Raw genomic sequence first — 27,763 nt, 5'->3', positions numbered from 1 at the left:
CCCTGCTCAAAGCAGGACCAATCCCCAATTAAATCATCCCAGCCAGGGCTTTGTCAAGCCCGACCTTAAAAACTTCTAAGGAAGGAGATTCTACCACCTCCCTAGGTAACGCATTCCAGTGAGTGTTTACATTACCTGAAAGTGAGAACAGACATTTGCATGGCACTGTTGTAGCCAGCATCACAAAATATTTACATGCCAGAGGCGCTAAAGATTCATATGTCCCTTCATGCTTCAACCACCATTCCAGAGGACATACATCCATGCTGATGACGGGTTCAGCTCAATAACTATCCAAATCAGTGTGGACTCATCATCTGAGTCAGACGCCACCAAGAGAAGACTGATTTTCTTTTTTGGTAGTTTGGGTTCTGTAGTTTCTGCATCAGAGTGTTGTTCTTTTAAGACTTCTGAAAGTATGCCCCACACCTCATCCCTCTCGGATTTTGGAAGGCACTTCAGATTCTTAAATTACATGTCGAGTGCTGTAGCTATCTTTAGAAATTTCACATTGGTATCTTCTGTGCATTTTGCAGGAAAAGTGTTCTTAAAATGAACAATGAGCTGGGTCACCATCCGAGACTGCTAAAACATGAAATATATGGCAAAATGCAGGTAAAACAGAGCAAGAGACATACAATTCTCCCCCCAGGGAGTTCAGTCACAAATTTAATTAACACTTTACAAAACAAACAAACAAAAAAAACCAAGCGTCATCAGCATGGAAGTATGTCCTCTGGAATGATGGCCAAAGCATGAAGAGTCATATGAATCATCAGTACATCTGGCATGTAAATACCTTGCGACGCCAGCTACAACAGTGCCATGCGAACACCTGTTCTCACTTTCAGATGACACTGTAATTAAGAAGTGGGCAGCATTATCTCCCATAAATGTAAACAAACTTGTTTCTCTTAGTGATTGGCTGAACAAGAAGTAGGACTGAGTGGACCTGTAGGCTCTAAAGTTTTACATCGTTTTGTTTTTGAGTGCAATTATGTCACAAAAAACCCTGCATTTGTAAGTTGCACTTTTATGATAAAGAGATTGCACTACAGTACTTGTATGAGATGAATTGAAAAATATTCTTTTGCTTATTGTTTTTACAGTGCAAATATTTTAATCAAAAATAATATAAAGTGAGCACGGTACACTTTGTATTCTGTGTTGTAATTGAAATTGATATATTTGAATATGTAGAAAAACATCCAAAAATATTTAATACATTTCAATTGGTATTCTATTGTTTAATAGTGTGATTAATCACGATTACTTTTTTTAATCGTGATTACTTTTTTTTTTGAGTTAACTGCAATTAATTGACAGCCCAAAAAATAACCTCTCTACTTCTACTTTGAGTTTCCCCTGTTTATGCATCTCACGATCACATTTGCTCTTTTAGCCATAGTATCACACTGGGAGCTCATAGTCAGCTGGCCCCCTGACCTCCAAAATATTTTTCAGAGTCACTGCATCCTGTAAGTATGGCCTACATTCTTTGTTCCCAGATAAATACTGTGCTCTGCCTGAGCTCCATACTTCAGTTATCAGGAAGCATAGCTGGAGTCTCTCTCCTCATACTGCTCTTTACATCCTGCATAGCCAGACTGCCAATTCTCCCTGTTACTTACTTCCCCAGATTACAGTTGCTGCCTGCCCTGTGAGATTCCAAAGTACAATTTTGCTGCTAGCAAGTTTCACATTGCTTTAGAGCTGGTGGCAGTGGAAGCACAGGGGAGAGGACCAGAACCAGGTGTACGCCTGACAAATTGACACTTACTAGGAAATTACTAAATTCTACTTTTCAGTCCCACTCTGCAGAGAACACATAAGGCTGTAGAGCACCTCCCCACACCCAATCAGGTGGCCACATCCCCCATTTTTGCCCAGAAGAAATGAATAGATCTCACTGTCAGCAAACTCATGGAAGCAGGTCTGCTGGGTACAAAAACACTGTCGCCTTTCAGGGGAGAAAGGCACCTTAATTAAAATGTTGTTTTTCATTTAAAACAAAAGTTGAATTCAGGCCCCTATATACTCTCAAAACAGGAGTACATGTGGCACCTTATAGACTAAAAAATTTATTTGAGCATAAGCTTTCATGTGATGTAAAGCTCACTATCTTATGCCTAGTAAAATTCATCCTTGTCTTTACAGCTGTAAAAGCCTCATCTTTGTACAGTAACTTCTGTAAATTTCAAGGATGCCCTCAATTATTTATTTGTATTTACAATACTACTGCTCCTGATTTCTATGTTCTGTTCCTGCTATTCATAAGTTATACATATAAAAACTTTATCCCCACACTAACAATTTTTTTAAAACCCCTCTACCACAAATGAAATGTTTTGTAACAAGTTTCTCCACTGTAAATCAATGAACAGAAAGCAATAAGTGGATGAAAACAATGTGATTTACTCTATATTATTCTCAAACTCAGTTAAGGTAAAAGTTGTTAAATACAATTTAATTCACTCAGGAGAGCAGTTAAATAGATATGATGGATGGCAGCTTGTCTTCATCTTTTCCACTTCTTAAATTATGATAGATGGATTATGTACATTACTGAATTTCAATGCACTCTCCCTGTTGCATGAAAAACATCCAATCAACAATTGTTCTAAATCAATCTCCATCAGAACAACGCGACACCCCACAATTATGATAAAGAATAAATGTGGGATTCTGACATCCCACAATTATGATAAAGGTGGTGAAGGCCAAAAATGCTACAGAATAGGTCCCTCAATAATATATAGAACAATCAACATGTGAACGTAGTATAGCGATCTCAAAAAATTGCTGCATTTTTTACTTTACCCTAAGTAGCTGAGCCTATACTTGTTATAAATGTTTCTGATTTCATCATTGTTACTTCCTTGATATTTAGGGGGAGAAAAAAAACTCAAGTCAAAAAAAAGATACACCCCACCGTTTTTTCTGAATAGCTAACATGCATTCAAAATCAAGCATGCCTATACTAACTATGTAAAAAAAAAAATCTCTGAAGAAAAATATGAGCATTTTTATGACACTATAGTATTTGATATTTTAAAATGGTCAACATGGCCAGAGTGGGGAGTCAATAAAGAAACAAGTTGTGTTAAGAGGACACTTTTTAGAGCAGCGTTTGACTTCCCACTTTGGCACCACACCACCAGTAGGAGCTGGAAATACGGTTGGCAACAGTCACTCTGTTCTATTTTCAAGCTGTCTGGTTTCTCTTCCTCCTGCTTCCCCAAACTGTGTAGCCCTTTCTCCCATTTCTCTCTTCTATCCCTCATCCACACCTCACCACTACCTTCTATCACTCCCTCAGCCTCCCACTGTCCTCTGACCAACTTTAGCAGGGATGGACCTTTCATTGGACAGCAGGGAATCAGAGAAGCCCCAAAATGCATGTGTGCTGCTCCTCTCTGTCTCAAATCTATTTTCTGTTTAGCCATTAGATGGACAAAGGGAAATGTGGGCAGCTGATTGGCAGCTGGGAGGTGCTATACAGACTACTGGCCTTTCTACAGAGTGGGATTGCAAAGTAAAATTTAGTAATTTACTAGTAGGTCTCAATTTGCCGTACAGCACAGGAGAACACATGGTTCTGCTCCTCTCCTCTGTACTGCTTTAGAGCTGATGACTCTGGCAAAGTGAAACGTGCTAGCAGCAAAGTTTTACTTTGGAATTTCAGTGCACAGGCAGCAACTGTCAACTGGGATGTAAGTCACCAGGAAACCTGGCAGTCTGGCTATCCAGGAAATAAAGAGCAGCATGAACAGAGAGACTCCAAATATGCTGCTTGATAACTGGAGTGTGGAGTTCAGGCACAGCATTGACTCAGAGAGTTGAGGGGCTAATGTTGGTCATAGTGACTTTAAAGTTCCCTTGGCACCTGTAATGGGTTTATAGGTCACTATCAAAGGGGATAAATACATCCAGTTAAGGGACACAGAACACTTACAAAGCTTATTTGATACTTCTACCCTTGTGAGCATCATATGTTATAATGAGACAAAGGGTCAAGTTCACCATTTGCTTTACAAGAACAATAGCGTGAGGGGAAAAGGGGGCAGCACATATAGCAGCTTGTTAGTAAGAACATGCAATTTAGTTTAATTGATGGATCTTGAGGGCCACTGATCGAAGCAGTTTGAGGACCAAACTGGCGCTTAAATTGCTACTCTGTAAACCTTTACCCACCCAATGAGCACAACTTTTTTTCCCCACTGGCAGTAATAACTGAGAATAAATTTCTAACAAGCAAAGGGGGCTGCTGTTCAAGCCTGTAATACAATGCTTTCCAAACTATATGCTGTAACTGCTTACTGGCCAAAGCTGTTCTTTTACTTGCCAAGACTGCTTGAAGAATAGAGGACTGATGACAAACATCTGGCATTATCTAGACTTTCCAATTAATCCAGTCAACACCTGACTCTCTCATACAATGTAGTTGTGTGGAAGTTTTGTAGCCACAGATCTGGTTAACTATTTAAGATGATATGCTATCACAGTACCATTTCTATCTTTGACCACACTTGTGTAACCGGCACCAGTATTTAAATTGTAGGTGATAGAGGGATATGCCATATCCCTGCTTTTCACAGCTACTTGAAGAAGTTCAGAAAATGCTAGACTATCTCATTGCTTCTTGAGTGACATTTATGTTACTTCCCACCCCAAATCCAACTGTGGACTAGAACTCTGCCTACACCCCGATACTGAAGGCCCAGTATCCTCAAAGAGTTAATCAGACGGTGAAGGAACAAATAAATTGAATACCTGGAACAGTGTGCTAAATTTAGTGATAGCTTAGAAATAACATGGGTCAGAGTTCTTGCAAAGCAAGTTTATCTCAACTGTTATTTAGGGCAAGGTTTCATCCTTCTTGCATCAGTTCGCCTAAGCAAACTAACTTCTGCTGTGGCTGAATTCAAGAGCCAAGAGATGCTAAAAAAGAGTCCTTACATCCTTTCTTCCTCAGACGGAAACTGAAGAGGGGAGAAGGTCAACTGACTAGCGACAATAAAACTGAATATAAGCTTAGATTGCTCAAAAATTATTACGTTATTATGAAGGAACAGAAAATATAAAAAGCAGCAGTGAACATTTTCCAGCTAGAAAGACTATCATAGAAATGCACTAATCTCTCTGTTATCTTAATCTTGAACTAAACTAATCATACTGTACTCTCAGCACCAACCCATGTAATGTGGGCTTTATTACAATTGAAAAAATTCTTTCTGCTCTACACAGACATTCAATACACGACTTTTTCCCTACGTCTTAAGGGCAAGTGAGGTGCCACAGTTAATTTAATCTCATTTTGAATAATCTGGATGAGTTTCAATACTTGTTACACTGTCTCTGTAATAGTTTACAGGTTAAAAGCCCAGAAAAGGTAACATTAGGTTGGAAACTTTAATTCAAAAGGATGGAAAGTGCACTTTATGTCAACAATGTGTTAAAAGTCTTTTAGCAAAGGATGTTATTCTCTTAAAACTGTAATCTCTAGTAAATTACACAGAAAGAACTTGATTAGTTTTCAGTCTTTTAGAATAGGATAATTTATTATGAAGTAGTTGGAAGCACATTCACTTTCACTAGGGCTTTCCTTACTGCCAATTATCCTGTATATGAGTTGTGGCCATAAAGGTATACTAAGCAAAGCCTAGGAATCCAAACTTTGTTTCATTTCAGATACTGTAAGGGTCAGGAAAGGAAATAAAATGTTTATAAAATTTAATAGGGTACAACTGCTAAAAAGGTTCATGAGAAATAAAATTTAAAAGTTTAAACATCTCTTTCCTCTATTTGGGCTATGGCAGACCAAGAGATCAACACTCTAGGAGTGGGAACTGAAGACACTCCTCAGTGACCTAGCCACAATGTGCATGGGAAGACACTCCAGGAAGGGAGCAGCCCCCAGACAAGGATGCAGAAACAAGCATTCACCTCCCACTTCACATGTAACACTTCAACAGGAGAACAACATAAAACACTTAGGCTCCCATTGATTAATGCAAGGTTATTCAATCAATAAAACAAGCACCATCTATATTCTAATCTTGAACAACGTGCTTGTATCACCAGCACCTGGCTGGATGTCTCGCAAAACCCTGCAATGTCACAGTTCACTCCAGCTGACAGAGCACAGCACAGATCTGTATAGAGCAGGGAAGGTGGTACAGCGTCCACGCAGCCACTCAGTGAATGGCAGGCGAGCGAGCAGTAGATTTTTAACCCCAGTTTGCCATGCACTAACGCTACCTTTAGACAAGCCCTAATACTGAAATCTCCAACACTGAGGCAAAGATTTTTAAAAGGCACAAATGGCAGCCAGTCATCTAGGTGTCTAGCATCAGGCACCTAATTACCATATGTGCCTTTGAATATCTCGCCCGCATTGCCTTGGATGAATTTAATATCTATTTGGATGAGGTCTCAGACCAGTAGATGAAGGTGTCATGGCCTTAATGGCAGCCATGGGATTGTCTCAGATGGACAGTATACACAGCTGGACTCACAATGGACTATATCTTCAACATGTAGATGTTGGGGGTTACCACAATCATACTCCCCTGCTAGTCTATCACTTTTTTCCCTAAAAAATGTAAGGACTTTCACACCCTCACTTTTGGGAAGCAAAACCACAGTGAAACTAGTCTGCCCTCTGAAATTCCTGGGTCCAGTGGATTTTCAGAAGTCTTTGGTGAAAACAGCTGTCCAACCACAAGACCAGTACCTCACTCACAGGTTGGTAGGACATTAGAGCTATCTCTTGTTCACAGCCACTGAGATAGAGGGAGAGGATACATACGAGTAAAACATACATTCTCCCTACAGTGACCTAAGACAGATGAATCGGAAGGAAAGAAAATAGAACAAAAGACAATGTGAGACGTTCTCGGAGTGTTGTATACTATGGAAGAGTAAGTGTATGATCCTAGGTCAGAGCTGTGAAGGAGGGATTCCCCTCTATTAAGACTTCTAAAAATTCCCAATTTGCAGAACTGCTATGGTCAGCAAATGACCCAGTCAATCTGGATTGTTTTAAAAAAAATCTATCCCCTTAGGAGGAGCTTTCAACCTTCTTCTCAAGAAAGAATAACCAATTCAAGAGTCTCTCTAGCTTCAATAAAACAAAGTCAAGGAGGAAGGGGACAATCCTATCACCCTATATGAAAGGGCTGAACCCAGAAATGCAAACTAGGATTCTGAAAGAAATGAAGCCATTTCCTTGAGCTACTTGCTAGCTCAAGCCAGTATGGAGTCCAGGAGCAGCGATGCATTCACTGTAGTAAATAAATAGGCTCATGTTGCTCTCAAAGAAAGCAAACTATTGACCATTTTTAAACACAACAACCCAAGCGGCACTCAAGAAACCACCACTTGACATTAATATACTTAACAACCATCCTGCATCCAATCCCCTTTGAAGGAAAGTGCCACACAAGGGACTACTGAACTAACTTCAGTAACACCCCACCTCACTCACCATCTTAGAACCCTTCCAGGCTTCAGACTTGAGTATGGTATGGAGATTGGCTACACTGATGGATGATCTTGCCAGGCCATACATGTCAATACTGTTAGACCAACTCGTGACTAACACTGTTATGTATGAAGTGCTGCTTGTGTCTCCTCTTGGATGGGTCCCAGAGTATCATGACTGGCAGCTACTCTTCTTCCCAGAGAGATCTCACCTTCAGGTCTCAATCCTGTTGTCTACTTGTGAATCATTAGAAAATTCATTCTATAATCTGTCAGTGCTACAAGTTTGGGCAGGACGTGCTGTATTTTTCAATACAAAACAAAAAGAGGGAATCCCTGTTTTAAGGGAAAAATGGAACTCAATCTACTATAGTCACAAAGCTAGTGCTTCCATCATGCTTAAAACAAGCATTCAGTACCAAATATCCAGTACCTATCATAAACACACTGTTTCCACATTAAAAAAAATTCTTAACATCTCTTAACAATTTCATTAATTTCACTGAATATGTTCTCATTTCTCCAACTATCAGCATGCCCAATAACTTGGTACAGATCAACAGTACTGTACTGTGTCCCATCACACCCAAGAGAAAAGCTCTCAGACTACAGCTGAACAGACTGGATTTACAAGACATTTTTCCAGAACTCAATCCTATTCCACATTAAAGAGCTTTTTGGTGAAGTGATAAGATATGTGAGTCCCAAAATTCTCATAACTATACCTCTAAACATCCATTCTTAATTCTTTCTCCCGTCTTCTCTTGCCTCCTAGTACATCTGAAGAGGACCCACTATTTACAAGAGCCCAAGTAGAGACAGAAAGAGAAAGATAAATATAACCCCCCCCATTCCTTAATGTCCCCTATGTATTATAGAACATCAGAATGCTATTCTTTGATGATGCTGTAATCAAAGAAAGTTGCTCTGGTAATATAAACAAAGCCCAAGATACAGGATTAAAGGATTACAAGAGGGTTATTAAAGAGGGGTTTTTTTAAATTCCATTTGGAAGTTTAAGTGATAAGTTTGTATTTGGGTTGTGTTTTATTTAAGCTTTTGGGAGAGTTATTTTCATTCTTCTTTACTTTTGATAATAAGTAATAAAAAAAATTTCTTAACCTTTTAATTGTCTAGGAAAATTTGTGGGCAACATAAACTTGTTGGATTTGTATCATTTCAGAATACAGATTCAAGTCTAAACAGCCACATTATAGATTGCATTTTTGTCCATGGAGACTGTCCTGGCAGAATAATCTCAGGTTTTTTTCCATGACAATAAAGAGACACAAAAAATGAAAATATAAAAAAATATAAAATATCAGAGTCTGAATACTACATTTTAGGAAAGATATGCCTATGGTTGTGATATATGAGACTACACTATAAACATGAAAACAGATTACAAAATTTACAACAGGACAAAATTAAGTCTGCCCTGTTGTCTTGCACTTCCACCTCTTGATGGAAAAAGTACACACACCACCCCAGCAACAGGTCCCAATTTTTTTTTTAAATCTGTCTTGTACCATACCCCAAAAACAACAACCACCCAGGAAACAGGTTCTGGTGCACCTTGAAAAGAGGAGAATTCCAACGCTGGGAATCCGCTTCTGCCCACCACAAAGGTACAACTTTAGGGACAGAGCATTCCAGTTATTTACAGCTGCTGTGATTATTTATAAATGGAGTATGTAATTGGACATAAAATTCAGTTCTAATTTTCCACTCTTCAGTTAACTGAAGGTCAGTTATTTCCCTTGTGGTTGCAATGATTGAAACTCCTCTCCTGCAGGAGCTTGTGTCTTATGGAACTCTTAAACTAAGTTGCAGAGCTTTACAGGACTGAATTCCAATTATCCAAACCAGTGTTACTATAAATGTTTCATTTCACCCCACCTCCAAAACCTTTGTAAAAATCAAGGTTACACTGTATTCATAAACGATTATCTCCTTCCTGCCTAATTACCATAGAGGATTTCCCAAAGTTTTAAAGCACTCTGGTCTGGCTAAAAATATTACCTTCAGCTCTCAGAACAACTGCAGTCCTGGTTGGATGGTAACAGATTGTTTTTCCTCCACTTGAATGTTCCATTATAGTACGAGTACTTTTTCACTTTTTTTTCCTTTTCGAAAAATATTTTTTTAACCCATCAATTATGTCTCTACCTTGAATTCACCCATCTGGAATGAAATAGCATTTTTATCCTTGAAAGCCTTTCAGCAAAAGGGGATTCACCTGCTCTGAAAGCAAGGGTTCATTCTACTTATTCTTTTTCTACTGCATGGACTGAAAGAGGGGAAGCTCCAGACAAATTATTATGCTGTAGTCTTCACTGAATTCCTTTTGATACTGCCATAGTACCATACCCCCATTTTTTCTGCTAGTGATTGATAAACATCTTCCAAGAGTTCATTGTGTAGCTACTGTAATTCTCAGACTTGCAGGAATTCAGATCATAGTTCACAAAACTTGACATCAAAGTTTCTGAAAATATTCCATGGAGATCTCAAAGGTATTCTTAACTATTCCTTACTTCCAGCTCTGCACCACAGAGCACCACTATCACACTGAAAATGCCACATACCTTCATGTATACTGTATTTATTAGTTAAAACTGGGCACACCAGTTGTACTCCACACATATTACCTGCTTGTATGAACCACTGTGACCAAAAGCACCCCTGTATTCACACCCTACACACGATTGCAATACTCTTTGTACAAAATATGCCTTGAAAGGTATCGTTTGAAAACTAATAACTCCCTCACCAAAAATTTCATGGTGAAATGTATGTAGCAACGTTATATGTAAAGTTATGAAATCGCCCTATATGATATTAGCACTGTTCAAAACTACAGCCCTGCCGAGGCAAAGCCTGTTAAATAGGTCTATCCTAAACATGGCCAGCAAGACAGCAGGGGAGGAAAGATGGCAGGAGACAGCGCAAACTTGCATTTCAGCAAACACAGGTGGGGAGAAAGACAATGGAGCCTCCATCACTAGACTCCATGTCACCTTCCTCACTGTCTGAATAAAGTTTGCTTTGAGCAGTAATCTTCAGAAAAATCCACTTCAAAACTTCACTGGACTATAAAAGAAAGGGGCAGAAACCCCCAAATTCTCTCTTTGACCTAAGAAAGACAAAGGCACCAGCACCTTTGGACCTCTGGGAGAGATCATGACCAAGGAAAGGGTCAGTCACCATCTTGCTGGAAGACCCTGGGAGAGAAAAAGACCATCATAAATAAAGCAATGAACCAAAATTTGCTAGATTAAGTTTTCACTTGTATTTGCTTGTAACCATTTCTAATTTAAACTCTTATACCTGAATTCACTTAAAATCTTATCCTCTTTTGTTAATGAAATTTTTATTTTTTAATCTAAACCAATCCAGTGCTGTGCTCAAACTGAACTGTTTGATAACTCCAGTTAAGTAACAAACTGTTGAATATTGACTCCATACAAGAGCAATGAACTTTAATATCTGAACCACCCAGAAGAGGGCTAGATAGTGCAGAACACAATTTTTGGGAAAATCCGAGACTAGGGGTGTGTTGGGGTCACCTTGCAAGTAGTGACCAAGGCAGGTGGAAGCCAGAGTGTGGCTGATGTGCTGGCTGCAGGTGTGCTCGCTCTCTCTCTCTGGGGGGGGGGGCGGGGGGGGGATCTACAAGTTTGTGAGCAGCCCAGATTGAGAGCTACAACAGCAAAGTGAAGGTACCACAGTTGCAGGGTGCCTCATGGGTCTGGATTGCACCCCAGAATGTGACAACCATCCTAGACCTTTCTCCTTTCCACCATTCTACTGAGGGATAGATAAATATCCCTTTCATATTCCCAAAACTATTCAGACAACACATTCAATATATAGGCCACAGACTGAATTTTCCAGAACTTTCCTGAATATAGACACATGAAGACCTGAAATGCATAACACGCCTCTGCAAGAAAAACCTAGAAACTCTAAATCTCATATAGGCCAGGAGAGTACGGATTATTTCATCAAATAGACCACAGTATTATGATCTATGGATGCAACAAGGAAGACAATTTACTTCATGTGGCAATTAGGGAGGTTCACCCTCTTCTTAGGCAAGAGTACAGGGCAGAACTAATGTCTATGTCCAGAGTTTCTAGCTTTTTGATTGGGGACAGAGAAGAGGATATTTTTAAGTACTTCAGTTTCAAATAGTGGTTTTTACGCTTGACTTTGAATTTCTTGACGCTGACAATTTTTTTAAATAGTACACTTTTCTACTACAGAGGTCTTAAATTAATGGTCTATTAACAACCTTAATTCCATTTTAATGAAGTTGTGTATTTGGGAATTATAATGTAGACATGACTTTCTCGATATATTAGAAAGCACTCTTGTCTTTGACTGGAAAGACTGCAGATTTTTCAAGGGCTCTTCTGTTTCTTTACTGAATACAAATGCTTTCTTAGGAAAACCACTGAAACTCCCATTATGTATTTAAAAGGAGCGAAACAGGTGAAAGCGAGGAACTTAAGTGAACTGCAAAGTGGTGCTCTAGCCCTTCCATATACAATGGAATAAATGAAGTTATCCCAGTGACATATTTGTGCTTAATAATTAAACCCCTGCTAAGGGCAGATTTGCAAACATGCATTTACAGTAGTGATCAAACCAGGAGGATGCTGGCACAACTATTTAACTGCTAAGTCACAGCAACTTTCAAAGACAATATACAGGTTTCAGTACAAATGCTTGGTCTATACTCAGTGAGCCTACATCATGTTAAATTACAATATGAATATTTCAGATACTTCAAATTAAAAAATGAATGGAGATAATTTTTCTATTATTTTATGAAAGCTGATTTGGCAAATTCACATGCGACCAAATATTACTCTGAAATTTATCCCTCTGTACATTCCAGTATCACACTGTGCGTATTGCAGTGAGTTCAAAGGAATGACATAACACTCCATGTCCTCGGTCACTAGCAAATTTTGAAAAGAAACTTCATGGAATTTAATAAGAGAATTAATTAATTAATAGCTGAATGGAGCTGACATTTAAAAAATGAAGATTGCCAGTGTTATTTTTTCCTTCTTATTTAAGCAGTATTTGACCTCACTAAGTACTTGATATCATCGCTGTCAATCAGTTTGTCATCTTGCAGACCAAGGATCCAAATGAAAAAAGCACAAGAGGCAGTGAATACCTGCGACAATATTGAGTTAAATAAAGCAGGATAACATAAAAATCTTTTAACTAATGTTGAGGAAAAACAGCAGCATTACTTAAAACATCCAATTTATCCCTGCAATGCTCTTACTTATAACTTCTTAGCAGCATCTCTTTAAAGCAGTTGGATTAGGTTAAGTACACATTTAGGGGTGTGGAGGATTTACGTGGATAATCACATTATTGTTAATGGGAGTTGCCAATGTGAATTCCTTGCCATTAAAGGGAGAAGAGACCGCTTATATAGAACACAGGGCAGTACGTATTTTTGATTGTGTTGGGGATTGATTTTGAAAAGAAGCACACTTCTATGCAAGACCTTTGCTCAATAGAAACTCAAGTTCATAGAATTCTGTGATTCAGTGACTGGAAATCTCATTCAGGAAAGAAAAAGGGTTTCCTTGCTAGGCACACAGAACACTGTTTATGGGCTACCATTCCACTCTTTCTCTGCGACAATACCCACGTATCCTGTGTCAATTAAACAGAAAAGATGGATCACTGTTGCAATCCAACATTGAATCCCTAGGCATTTCCTTGTCCCCACATGCTGGTAGTGAGAAACTACATACAACTGTCTGGAGTTGTATAGGCCAGAATTTATAAAAAGGTCAATTAATTTTTCTAGATCATGCCACTAAGGAACTGTTGTCAAAAGAACCCATTAGCAACAGACCCCACAACTCACAAAAAGTTCTGTACAGTAAACAATCATGTAGCTGGGAAAAAATGGCTCCACAAATGGAGGTGGTTTCTCCTGGTTAATTCAAAGGGATGCTCACCACTAAGTTCTCCATCCCCACACGGACGGCAGATCTTTTTTCTTCTGAACAGAGTCCTGAGTTGTATTGCATCCAAAATTGTGAAAGTAAAAACTGGCTTATTTTTTTCCAGTGGATGAAGGGAGGCCAAAGGAACAGGTAGTAGCTCTTTGGAGAACTTGTGAAAATTAGTTCCCAATGCAAGCACAAGTGCACCTGTACCTTTTTTTAACCAAACACCTTTACAGATGGATGATGCTTATTACCTTGATTCTGATAAACTACTCTATGGAGCTCAGCTAAAAAAAGATCATTGCAGCAGGCATACTCAAACTACCTTTGTTAATTTTTATGCCTTTTTTCTTACTATACTCACCTAACTTGCAGTAATTATAAAGCTTCACACATATGGATAATACAGCTTTGTATATGCTAACCATCCTGGCATTTTTCCCCTACAATAAATCATTCCAGATGTTAGTCTAAGTAATTATGCCTGACACCTCTCAGTTTTAGTAATGAAATACTGCCTCTACAATGCCTTGTTTGTATTTCTATGGATCATCTGCGAACAAAGACTTCAGAGTTAAAACAGCCACATGTATGGGCACTGAATAGAAATATGCTAAAATGAAAATATGGCAACAGTATGATTAGCATAAACAGGATAAATATGGAAATACAGTATTCTATGAGAAAAAAGAAATCGCAGCTACACAGTGCATTTATATTCTTACATTCGATGATGAAGCTACATATTTCCATATATTATCAACATGACACCATAAAACACAAGCAATTCAAATAACTACCAATGTTATCAATCTCATGGGGTATTGTATATGAACACAAATCTCTTGCTTTGAAAAATCAAAGACCAAACTTTGCAGTTTTGGTCTTAAACCAAGAAGTCTTGACAAGCAAAGATGGGTATTAACATTTCATTTAGGAAAAATCAGGCTTCCAAACTAAACATACCAGTAATTTTATAAGCCAATTAAACTAAAATATTCAAAGCTGTTTATGAAAAAAAAATAGTTAAATTGTTCTCATTAAAAAAGGCTTGAGCTTCATTGATTTGATTTTATGCTAGCCAAACACAGAAGAGTATATTTTAAAAGATGTGCATGGTTTCCAGACTGAAAAATAAATCTGTTCAAGAAGATCAAACACTCTCCTGGGATATTTAAATGATCACGTTAAATGTCAAAGTTAACCATTAAAATGATTAAATCAGTATAAGACTATTGCCGACACTGGAATTTTAATGTATCAATAACGTTGTATGTAGGGATATGGAAAAGAATGTATACAGGAACTAATTTTATATTAAAAAATTAATCAGTATTTCATATTGGTCTTAAACACTGATAGGAGCAGTGTCAATATTCCTGTCAACGTTAATTCGTTTCAGTGAAGATATCAAATAATGATGATGATTACCTAGTGATGTGAATTCTGCCATAAATTACACAAGTATGCTAATTAGACTATCAAATTTCATTATGAACACAGTGACATAAAACCGAAGCATTAAATAGTAACTTTCAGAACCTACCAGTCAGCACAAGCCATTTTCATTTAAAACGTTAAAAATAAGCAACAACACTGTGACATTATACTCCATATTCTCTATGAAAATATGCTTGTGGTAGGAATATGACATAACTAAGATATGCTTTATGCAAGCTAACTCTTGTAAGGTATCATTGGAAAGATTATAATTTACTTAATATGATTACCCTATTTGTATGCATGTATCATTTCTGTATCTGAAATTAGGAATATTGACTATGTATCTATATTTCAACTCTGTTACTTTGGGTGATGCCCCTTTCTAACACTTCAGGTACAACAATGAAAAAGCCCAACATTGCTGATGACCTATCAGCAAGACACAATGGACTGTAAAAGAGCTTAGTCTTCCTGTGAATGTGTGGGTCAGCTGTGAAGAATGGCTACAGGGCCCCTACAGAGGCATGTGACCATGTCACCTGATACTGGAACCCATCCTGAATTCTGTACTTTTCCACGAGAAGCTGGCGGGGGTGGGGCATGTCAAACTAGGAAACAAAGGACTCCCATCTTATGCGAATCCTATTTAAGGGTGGAGAGTGAGGTAATCCAGGTCATCAGTTCTCCCCTGCTACTCCACCCAAGATGTCACTGGAAACAACTAAGACTGAACTGGGGGAAAAAATTGGACCCACACTGGAAGGGCGTCTGGCCTGTGATGATTATGTAGGTTCTCACCCTGTGAACCACATTTAGGGTGAGAACCTACATGTAACCAGTGTATTAAGCTTAGTTTGTGTGCTCTGTTTTATTTTCTTAGTAATCTGCCTTGTTCTGTCCGCTACCTCCTTAACTACTTAAAAATAGACCTGTTATAGTTAATAAATTAATTTCTGGTTTACAATATAACCCAGTTTATGTGCTTTCTAACCCAGGGGGAAGAGGCAACATTTCTAACCCACACTGAGGGAAGAGGCAAACTTCATATAATTCCATTCCAAGGGAGAGGTGGACATTTGGGTGCTGTGGCAAGTCCTTTAAACTGAGCCTTCTCAGAGTGGATCTCTGTCTCTCTGTGCAGCTGGGTGTGGTCCTGCCTGTGTGCGTGGCTGGAATAGGCAGGGGAGCCTAGCCCAGCAAGACCAGGTAAAGGGGGGCCCAGGCTGGCAGAATAGTCTGCCTCAGTGGCATCCCAGCACACCAGGTGACATCCCAGGGGGTCCAGCCCGTCACAAACATTTCTGCCATTGACCTCAGAAGGAGCACAATCAAGCCCAAAGATGAAACAAGTGGGTTAGAATAACAGGAACCTAAATGACAGCTATATTTACACTGCTTATAAGGGACTATTGCTCCCACCCCCATCTATATTTAGTGTAATGTCTCCTAAAAAAGCGTTGAAGTTAACAACATGCCTCCATAGACAGTATACAGGGCAGATCGTTGAGAAACCTGGAATAAATTAATAGCTTTTTAAAAATAAAAACATTCTGGCACTAAAAAGGTTGGGTTAACAATTAAAATTTGGCATAGAAATTGCTCCAATTCATAAAGACCTTTTTATTACTTCTTTAATTGGCTGGAGCATGACCACACTGGGGCACTTCATAGTTGAGTAACACAGGGCAAGACTAGTACTAAGCTGCAGAGTACTGTGCCCCAGTGTGGTCACACTGGAGCCATGCACACAAAATTGATACTGAACTTAATTGATCTTGTAAGATCATCATACAGTGTCTTTGAAACAGACTCCTACACGCTTGCTATCCTGCCTTGCAGGGATTGCACCACCACCAATGAGGCACGATGCTTTAGTAAAAGGGTGAGACAAAAAAACAGGCACGTGATCCAAAATACCCACTGCTTGGACATATCCCACAAATCCAGATGCTGAAGTCCAGAAACTGCTCTGCCTCTGAAAATCCTTTACCCCAAAATACCACTGTCTACAGAGTCTACAGAGTAACAAAATGGTTGTAAATGGCAATGATCTTAGAGAATCTGGTTCCTTTAGGACAACTCCCTCCATGCACTGACCTCAAACAAAAACAGTGGGGTACTCTAAATCAAGGGAGAGTGGAGGCTGAGGAATGATGCCAGCTGTGAATGTGGAGAGCCCAGTCAAACTCTTGAACATAGCCTGATGCAGTGCCCACTGTCAACATCCTGTACTCCTGATGCCCACTGTCAACATCCTGTATTCCTGAGGACCAATATCTCAAATACCACCACCAGATTTTGGCTCCAGTTTTGAAGTGATAAGCTCCAATGATGATGACCTCTTCAATTTTGCACTCTTTACATGCACACAGTTTTCGCTTTTGTGGTGCTTTGAGTGACTTTCAGCAATGAATGTCCAAACTCAGGACAGATTGTCAAAAAACAGGGCAGACACCCCCAAACTGATGGTGAATCTAATGGTAGAATATTCTGAGCCATTAAGGACGTGTACTCCTGAATCACTGCACTAGTTTTACCATGGAATACAGACAATTCCCTTGGCATTCTAGCCCCTATTTATTACTCAGGCAAACTGGATTTTATGGTGTAAGGTTATTAAAACCAAACACATCACACATCAGGTTCTTCCAGTCCCCAAAATCCAGTCACTCACCGCAGGCCCTGGATGTTCAGGATCTCACCAAAACCAACATTGTAGCCAAATTCTCTAATAACTAAACTATAAATGTATTAACTAAGAAAAGAAATGAGAGTTGTTAAAAGGACAAAGCAGATAAAATACATTACTGTGGAATCAGAATGAGTCCATTTGTTAGCTATAATGTCTGATAAATTCTCCAAAAGTCTCTGCGTCCCTCCATGAACCTTTCAGCGCGTCCCAAAATGTTTTTTTGTGGATCTCACTCCACTGGCTCAGACTCCGCCCATTTAGAGTTCAGCAAATCAGAGATGTTGGATCAGTCTCATGAATCCACCATATTTATAACTCTCCCACACAGAAAGCAAGCTGACAGGTGTCTTCACAGAAAACCCATCCTCACATGTGCTTTCCTCTGACAAAGAATAAATACTTGAGTCTGTGAAAAGTCCCAATGGCACTTGCTTTGAAGATCAAATGTTTCAGCCCTAAGCCTTAGGTCTTGTAAACACAATGTCATAGCCAAACAGTTCTCCATTAAGTAAATTCACACCTAATGCTAAATACATGCCTTCTGACTTAATGTCAATTGAGTATAGTTGCATACCTAATATAAAGGTAACAGAGTTACAAGACATGAAAAGGATTGAGCAACTACAGGTTCATTTGGTTACACGTGTATCACACCTGCAGGAATTCTGCGGGACTGCACGTCCGCAGAAAACACGCTCCCCCTTCCCCCGCAGAAAACATCAGGGAAGCAAAGGGAAACCATGGGGGAACGAACATGGATGCAGTTTTTTCTGGGGGGGGGATTGTCCCCCCCCAGAAGCAAGGCATGGGGTGTACACGGGGTTATGTGCCACTGCCCCCGCCCTCATTTCTGCAAGCGCAGAGCTGCCCAGCTGAAGGAGGCTGCATCTCAGCTCTGCTGACTCTGCAGGTGAACGCCACCTCCTGGATCCTAGTGCCAGTCGTGCTCCCCTTCTGTGTGCTGGAAGCCTTCCTGTTTTCCAGATCAAACAGAAATGTCATGAGAGTAACTCGTGTATGTAAAACAGATATGCCTTAAAAACTGGCTACCCCAGTAGAATGAAACCAGGAGGACATGGATAGAGTGATTGCCTGAAGTTTTGTAAACTTCAAATTTTACTAATCTTATGGAATTTGTTGGCATGAACTATGTCCCTAAAAGATAGCTGAAGAAAGAATATGTACTATGCATACTGTCATTACTATCACCATGGAAGTGTGGAACGTTTTAGAGATAAGAAGATTTTATTTAACCCAGAATATTCTACTAATCTGTTTTTCTGTGTTGCGAGGAATGGGTACAGAAGAAAAGGATTAAGGCTCAGAGACCCAGGATAGGATTCACCCATGATGTGGGGGAGCCAAGTTCAAGCCTCACTCTGTCCGATTCAGAGCAGGAATTGGAACTTGGGTCACCCACCTCCAAGGTCAGTGGCTGGTCTACAGGGCATTCTAGAGTAGGTGTCTCTCTTTCTCTCCAGCTGAAGCTGTTCTACTGCATATAAATACTTAAATAGTCACTAAAACAGAGAGAGAATAACTGTATAGTGTGGTGGTTAGGGGACATCTCGGTAAAGTCCCTGCTCCAATGAATATTTAATTCCTCCTCTTCCTCCATGAATGGCACTTAAGTTCCCTTGTGAACCTAGCCCCCTCTCCAAATGTTTTGGCCAAAGCTCTTGGCCAAATCTGTGTCTAACTCACGTTTAGTTTCAGTTTATCCGAAACTGCATTTTTCAGTGAATAAACTATTTGTCTGAAAAATTTCACCCAGCTCTAGCGAAAACCTATTACCTTAAAGGCCACCAAAGACAAATAGGCAGCTATTACAGACCCAGAAGCACTGGTATAACATGCTGCTACTACAGTGGTCCCCAAACTTCTCATGCCGTGCTCCCCCTTACCCCTGTCCGCGACCCCCCCCCAGAACCAGGCCAGGGAGCAGAGTCGTGGCTCGGGGAGGTTAAGGGGGCTGAAGCTGGGGGCTCGTCTCAAGCCGGAACTGAGCCGTAGCCGGGGGCCAAGGCTGGGGCCAGAGCCATGGCGGTCCAGGAGCAGGAGCGGAAGCCGCAGCTGGACAGCCATCAGAGGCCAAGGTTGGGGGCAGAGCGGAGCTGGGTGGCACAGGGGCCCTGCCGCACCCTCCCTCCCAACATTCATTCACACCCCTCTAGGAGGGCACGCCCCACAGTTTGGGGACTTCTGTGCTATTGGTATACAGCCTTTCACAAGTGGGCTTTTTGTGAGATAACTCGTAGGGGCAGCAATTATATCTTCATATGTGCTTGTACAGCACTTACCACAATGGGGTCTGCTCCAATATAAATATTTTGAATTTTTTAAATTTTGTTTTAAGACAAACCATAACATTTTCCACTCTAATGTCTGATAAACTATTTGCTGGTATGTCCAAAAAGGCATTCCCTGCTACCTTCACCACAAGAAAAAAGCAGCATTTCCCACTTTCTTGGACCTATCACATTGAACAATAAGTGAGTTATTCTTTAAAAAAGCAGATTCTTATTCATGGTACTTAACAGCAGGGCTAAACTAGATGCATCCAGACAATAACAACTATTTTTATTACCTGGTTCCTCAGATAAGAGGATTCTGTCATTAAACTGTTCCCTTGTGTAGTACTTATTCCCGCTCTAGTCTACTGAATGAGATTGAAAAAGCTCGCAATGGATCACTTACTCTGTGTTTTAATAAACTGCCCTACTTAACCCTCAATATTGTAGCAGATCTATCATCAAAAGAGATTTAGGTGGTGTTGATTAAAGTATGTAACATTTTTGTAGATTAAAATCAATGTTCCTAATGCGGGCACTTTAGCATACAGCAGTGACAATTCCTGCCAAAATACAGTACCCATTTATTCATTCCATTGGGAAGACAGACAGGATTTATTTCTAGTTTAAATGCGGTATACATGTATTTTAAGGGTCAAGTTCTCGTACTGATAGTTACAAGTGAATGGACAAAAATATTTTTTTAGTAATGAGAATGGGATGATCCTAGTGTCTTTTCTTGCGTTGCTATCTACAATATTATCTTGACAGCTGCATTACTTTAATATTTTTAAGTATTTACATAATCGTTTTACTATACTTCTGGATTTTGTGCACATTTTTAGAATTAAAATTTGATTTTGCATAGTGCTTTTTAAACTCATTGTATCCCCTAATGCTTTACTGGTCAATGCTTTACAGCAGATATCAGTAATGCAAGACCCATACAAGCAAAACACAATTAATACACATCAACCAAAGCTTTAACTCACACATAGTCCGGTATATGTGAGCTGGAGCAGTCAAGCAGGTTTCCAGGATACCAAGGTCGTCATCTACTATTGTCAAGAAGTGCCTTCACATCCTTAATGGCTACCCAGACAACAAAGAGAGATGAACCAAGGTCTGTTCTGCCTATCATCTCAGCTATAATAAATAAATAAATAAATAACACCACTTCTAACTGTGTGGAAGTAGCCCGTCTTACTCCTGACCTTTCTCAGTGGTTCTCAATAGCTCTGTATTGCAAAGGCAACCTTAGGGCAAATCTACACTGTCCTGCAGTTCAGACTACAAGGGTGTGAACAGCAAGCACAAAGTGTTGCACTAACTCTCCAGTGTGAATGCTTTGGCCACAATCTTAAAAGGTCCCACGTTTGCAAACTTTAAGTTTACACCTGCAGCGTCCACATGGGAGAGTTACGGCGGAGCACTTTGGTATGCACTGCTGTTCACAACCTTCCCACACAAACTGCAGGGAAGTGTAGACAAGCCCACAGACAGGTGCCTTCCCATACGGGGGGGGGGGGGAGGGACAAGCTAAAGGGGAGGACATGTAACTTCCCCATGTGTCTCCCCTGCCCAGTGAACCCCCCACGCCCACCGTGCGCCCAGCCCAGGGCCGCAGCACTCTCTCCCACGTTACCTGCAGGGAAGGGGAGGAAGAAGGGTTTTTTTTACCTTCTCTCCATGCACCGTTCGGCCGCTCACTCTGGCAACCGGGTGGGGAGCAGGACAGAGCTGCTTCTGCCTGAGAAAGCCTGTCTCCCACCCAGGCTCTCTCAGGCAGAAGCGGTTCTGTCCTGCTCCCAACCCAGCTGCCAAGGAGAGCGGCCAAATATGCGGTGGGGAGGCACAGGGAGAGAATGACTGAGCCCCTCTCTTCCCCCATCCCAAGCAGACCAATCTACACACCACCTCTGGACAAGCCCTTAGTTTTCCCTGGACTTGCAACAACCTCCTCAGACAACGTAAAAGTTAAGCTGAGGGCCATTCTATTATTCTGCATACATGTCCACTTGGGGAAGACAGTATGATTAATAGTATTAGCAGCAGCAGCTAGGAACCCCAATAGCAGTTTGCGTCCCAGAGTGCTAAGGACTACACAAAACCAGAATAAAAAACAATCCTGGTCCAAAGAACTTAGGTTTTTAGCCTTAACAATAGGTGGGAGATAGCCCAGCATCTGGATAAATGGGTCCCAGTGTCTAAAAGTAGTGAAGACTTGGAAGGGACCAAACTGACAGATTAGTCTGGATAAGACAAGTGATGCTGACTGATGAGGAAGAAGAGGAAGGGGCGACAGCACTTTGTTTTGGGCAGGTGTCAAGTTTTTGTTCGCACACATTGTAGGATACATGCAGCTCTGGATTCCTCAGGCAGCAGCAGTGGAATCACATACCTTTTTTCATCCCGCTACACTTGATAAATGTACAGAGTAGAGAGAGATGTAATAAGTTCTCTTTTAGTTACAGTTGGGGAAAATATATATATTGAGCAGAGCAGAATATATATATTGAGCAGAGCAAACCTAAAATGAACAATTTTGAAAGATCTAGCCATTCTAGCCAGTCCTTCAACATCTTTGTTGCTAACACATGTATACCACTTCAATCAGGCTGAAATTAAATTATTCTAGACAAACTCAACATTGTAAAGATTTCCTAAAGCAATTAAGACAACAGCAGATTCCGCCACAATTTATCATCTTTATCTATTAGCAGGTTTGCAGCCATCAGATCAATTATTGGGAACCAAAAGGAGATTAGATTTACATACTAATCAAATGTTATTGAAAAGCAATGAAACAACAGTTTTAAATTTTAGTTCCCATAGTTTACAGAATACTTACTAAAACTTAGAATATTTTCTTGGGACAATTATATTAACATTTTTCTTGTGTTTATAATATGGTACCTGACACCATAAACTTCAAATCTAAATTAGATTTATTTGGACTTCTCTAGTAAAGCAGAAGGCTATAGTTTGGGGGTTTATTTGCTTTTATTTAAAAAAAATTCACAATGTGAAGTGGAAAATACAAGTCCCTCCACTGTAATTATTCTGTATTAGCCTTAGATTGCATCATAAGGTTTAAACAATTTTGTGCAAACAGCAACATTATGATCAGTATCACTCCCAGAATGACCACTATAACTTGATTTCAAAATATGTTCATGGTAGCATTAGTTAAGGTCACATTTACAAAAAAAAATGGTTTTGTCTGAGTGTAAACAACACATTTCATTCTACACTAGCTGTTCTCTGCAAAACAGTATCTGCTTTACAAAACTGTCATGCTCCTATTGGAATTATATTACATCTTTCAGTTCCTTTCTCTAGATGTCATTAACTTTGGCCTCTTCTTTATCTTCAATCTGAAGTTAATTCTCTGGGCAGCATGTTGCTTGCTGGTTCAAGGGATTAAATATAAGGGTTTATGAAGAAAAGCAGCTTTTGGTACAATGCTATTACATGAAGATAGCTTACCCATAAACTGTCAACTCAATGTATGTTAGACGCACATGTTAATTTAAAAAGAAATATTTTGTTGCAAAATGACAGGAATAGGATTATTTTAATGCATTCTCTATACATTTTCATAATCCCCTTACAAGGGACCTACAGTAGGACACACAAATTCTCAGATCAGAATATTAGCCATAAGTGAAAAAATTGTTTATTAATCATACTAATTTTTCAAAACTCCCAAAATATACAAAAATAATTAAAGGTTCAAATCTGAATTCTGTAATTAAAAAGGCCCAAATAGAAACACAAATCACAAGGGAAAAATATGTATTATTTAAAATCATAAAAGTAGCACAGTATGCACAATTTATCTTGCCATTTTATCTGGACGTTGCTGTGGATAAAAAAATGTGTCTTACTATGTTTATAAAGCAATGTGAAAATTTGGGACACTAAATAAATGAATTACACTAACAATAATGGGATGTCAGTACCTATACTACTGTCTAAGATGCTCTATATTTAACTAATACACAGAATACAGTACTCTTGTATTACATGCATTTGTTCACCATGTACCTCATTCCACCAGCTCCAATCCAAAATAAATAAAACATAAATAAGCATAAACTAATAGTGACTGACATTAGTATTACCAACAAAAAATCTTTGGCTGAACCTGCTAACCAAACACAGGAGTTGTTTGGTTACTCCAAAAACAGGAGTACTCCAAAAACAGGAGTTTTTCAACATTCTTGAAAATCATTTTGCAAGAAAGAAAACCTATATGCCTACATAGTTCTTGATTAATTGCACAGCAGAGCTTCCGTTTTTAATGCCTCCTGTTACCACATGAGATGCACAAAGTAAGCTTTCTAAGTGAAAAATGTGCATCTATGCATAGCAGGGGATCATAAAGTTTCTTTGAAGCAAAATGTCCCTAGCTCTCTCAACCATCCACAAGGAAAAAGAAAAGAAGAAAATTCCTGATTAATTTCATTACATGAAGTTCAGCTTGTAAATCTCTCAATAAATTTAGAAGGTCATTGTTAACTTGAAAATTGGCAAATTACAAAAATGAGTTTAGAGTAGAATTAGGCGACAGCACTTCTCCCTGACTTTCAATGCCTGTTTCTGTGGTTTTACAATCATTTTTTAAAAAAGATTTTATCTGTGCCCTACTGTGGTGTTCAAGCTCTCACACAAACGAAAGGACTGACTACATATAAAGTGCTGTTAATTGCACAAAATAAACTGAACAAAATTTTCTCTAATCTCTTTCAATTATATTTGTCTTAATGCATTATTTTAATATGGCATTATTTTTAAAACAATAGTAGGTAAAATACTTGCAGCCAGAGGTGTGATTCTTAAGTTTACAATATCCCTGTAAGGGAAATAACCTTAATAGAATGTTATTTTAAAAATAAACCAACATATGAAAACCAGAAAATTTCAAGTTAAGGTTATACTTTTAAACAGAACAAACTAACAACTACTTCCCCTACCCAAGCATTTAACAGCCCACACAACCTTAACTTTGCCCTCCTATCCCAAGCACTTTATCTACATTAAATATCACAGACAGAGAATATGAGAAACCTCAGCCGTTCAGCAGGTGGAGATGTTTTAAAATATGTTCACTGTGCTTTATGCAGCTACGTATGGTATATGTAACTTGACTGCAACAGTTTCATTGGTCCACAGATGCTTAGAAACTGGGTATTGCAAATAAAAAAGGGTAAATGCCTGGTGAGAAACAAATTTATCAGCAAGGTGTGTTGGGAATTTACTGGGTTGTGTGTGTTATCCAAGTTAATATTACATTTAAAGAAATCCAAACATGTTGAGGCATGGAAATACACAGTTAAGGCACTAAGAACCACCCTACCCTGGTGTGACTTTATTAGGGGAAAAGGATAAAAAAAAAATCAAGGCAGCAAATAGTTTAACCTAATCTCAGACTACAAATACTGAAGTGCCATAATTATAATCATATGGTTATTGAATGGCATCACTACAGAACAGTTAAGATTATTTGAATGCCTCAACAATGCATTTCCTTCAATTTAAAAAGAAATGCAAACATATTAAAACATTAACTTTGAATCAATACTAGTTTGAGATAGTGTTGGTAGGTTGTAGGAAGCAGTTGTAAGAGCTGGTGGCTCTTACACCAGTGCCCCTTACAGAGGGAGTGCAACCACCATTGAAACCCAGGTGTGCAGCACAGATGCACTAGGTTCTGTGTGGCTTCTTGATAGCCTCATAGTTGCTCTGGCAAAGAGTACATGATGTAGAAATCAGTATTTTTCCCCGGGCATTCTGGGATGAGGACCATTGAGGGCTGGAGGGGTTTAGGTTTATCATTATATTTGCTGATGAATATTTAGTAAAGCTGAGATGAACAATTATTTATATTGTATTGTTGTTTGTGTTTTGTGGGGGGGAGGTTCATTTCTGGGATGGTTACCCACAGAAGGTTTTATAAATCCAAAAGGAAAAAAAATACTCATACACTCATTCATTTGTAATCAAAATCACTTCGTTCCAGAAGAGACTCAAGTAGTTCAGCTGAGAGGTTTTTGTTTAATTGAAACAAAACTTTAACTTATCTGACTATGAGCAGGAAATGAGGGATTTGCCATCCAAAAGGAAAGTGGGTCAATATGCATCGCAGTTGATCATGAAGCAGAGGAGGTTCAGTGCTGTGTGTCATGATCGTAATTGCTTTCAAGCTTGTCAGCACTGATATGCCTGACAAGGGCTGGGAAGAAGTCAACTTTTGTTTTTTTACCCCAAGGCAGGGAACAGAAGAAAATTAGTCAAAGAACATTTGACCGACCTCACAGTGCTAAGTCAGTCCAGTCTATAAAGGGAAATGACCAGCTCTGCATGGTTCCACTTTTAAGAACCTTAAAAACCAACACTGATCACTAACACTAAAAGATTCTGCTGTTTTGACCTTACTCTGAAGACTAAAAGCTTAGAAAAGAATTTTGTGGTGGGGGTGGGGAAGTAAAACAGGCCTCTATTTTATGTAACATTTGTCTCATATCATATCCTTCTTATTACTGATAATAACAAACGTGCTTACTTCATATTTGACCCTGAACCATGCCCAGACTCTTTGTTTTGAGACTTCCTAAGATATGAAATGTGGCAATAGATACACTGAAATGAAATCAGCTCTTTTATTTTTTTCAGACAGAGGCTGTGTCTGCACAGCCCCACACTTTGGACTACGGGGGTGGGAATAGAAGCGTGCACCAAAGTGCTGTGTTGTAACTCCCCTCTATGAATGCTGCGGGCGCAAACTAGAAGTTTCCTAGTTTGCATTAAGGTAATCCTCTTTAAACAAGATTACATTTATGAGAACTAGGAACCTTTTAGTTTGAACCCACAGTGTCCACATGAGGAAGTTAGTGCAGCATTTTGGTATGCACTGCTATGGATCTCTGTAATAGCAACTGTGGGGCAGTGTAGAAAAACCAAAAGATCAATAAGCTCCCATGTGTCTTTTGGGTTAATAATGTTGCTTTAAATTTAAACAGTGTATACTGCCTTCACCCTGAAATGAGCAAATATTTTCCACATACAGACAATTACATTGAGTGTGTGTGGAAGGAGGAGATTTTAATGTATATATTTGTCACTTAACACTAATTAAGTAACTGCACACAAAGAATACAATCACTTCTGCTTGCTACTGAGAAATCACCTGTGAGGGGCAACTCCACCTATTTGACTAAAACTGCTGTTTCCTGCTGATATCAGTCTGAGCTGAGATTTTGGAACTGGTTATAGAAAGTAAAAAAAAAAAAATTGTTTTACAATCATAATTACTCAAACAATATGGCATACTAGCTGTAATTTTACACAGAATCATCCTAAATGTTATGCTGAAATCTTCATAAGCAAAGGCCAAGTTCGCCTTAAGAAAATTTTTTGATCTTAACATAATTTATTCTAGATGATCTTCCAACCTCGCCCCTCACCCAACTCTCAATGATTTTTTATATACTTAGCCATCTGTGTGTACATATAATTGGGCTGTGAGCCAGAGAAAAGTTTAACAGGGAGAGTTTCATCTCACCTCCAACATAATGCTGCTTACCAACCATTTCCATTTTGAAGATCTGACAGCAATATGCTCATAGGCACTATTTTTCTATTTCTTCTACTAAACCAACTTCATATTTCTGACATAAAACTGAACTGCTGGTTGAACTAAAATATTTTCATAGTATTACTATACCACAAACGTAACCTAGATATTACACCTATTAAAAAAGTGACTGACATTTGATTTATTCGTTTCTTTCAAAATACGCTGCCTGATTCTTCAAAAAGCCTTTGAGATTTCATTTCCAATTATTACAGTGTAATAG

General features: G+C 39.1%; 1 protein-coding gene across 11 annotated transcripts in view; it reads right to left on the bottom strand.

Annotated features, from left to right (window-relative positions):
• Positions 1–27,763, bottom strand: part of PTPRM (protein tyrosine phosphatase receptor type M) — a 720,827-nt gene that overhangs the window by 582,779 nt on the left and 110,285 nt on the right. The window lies entirely within an intron of this gene.

Source organism: Natator depressus, chromosome 2 (genome assembly GCF_965152275.1).
Source record: "Natator depressus isolate rNatDep1 chromosome 2, rNatDep2.hap1, whole genome shotgun sequence".
NCBI classification, from domain to species: domain Eukaryota; kingdom Metazoa; phylum Chordata; order Testudines; family Cheloniidae; genus Natator; species Natator depressus.
The sequence above is the reverse complement of the archived record's forward strand: the minus strand, read 5'-3'. Positions and strand labels throughout refer to the sequence as shown.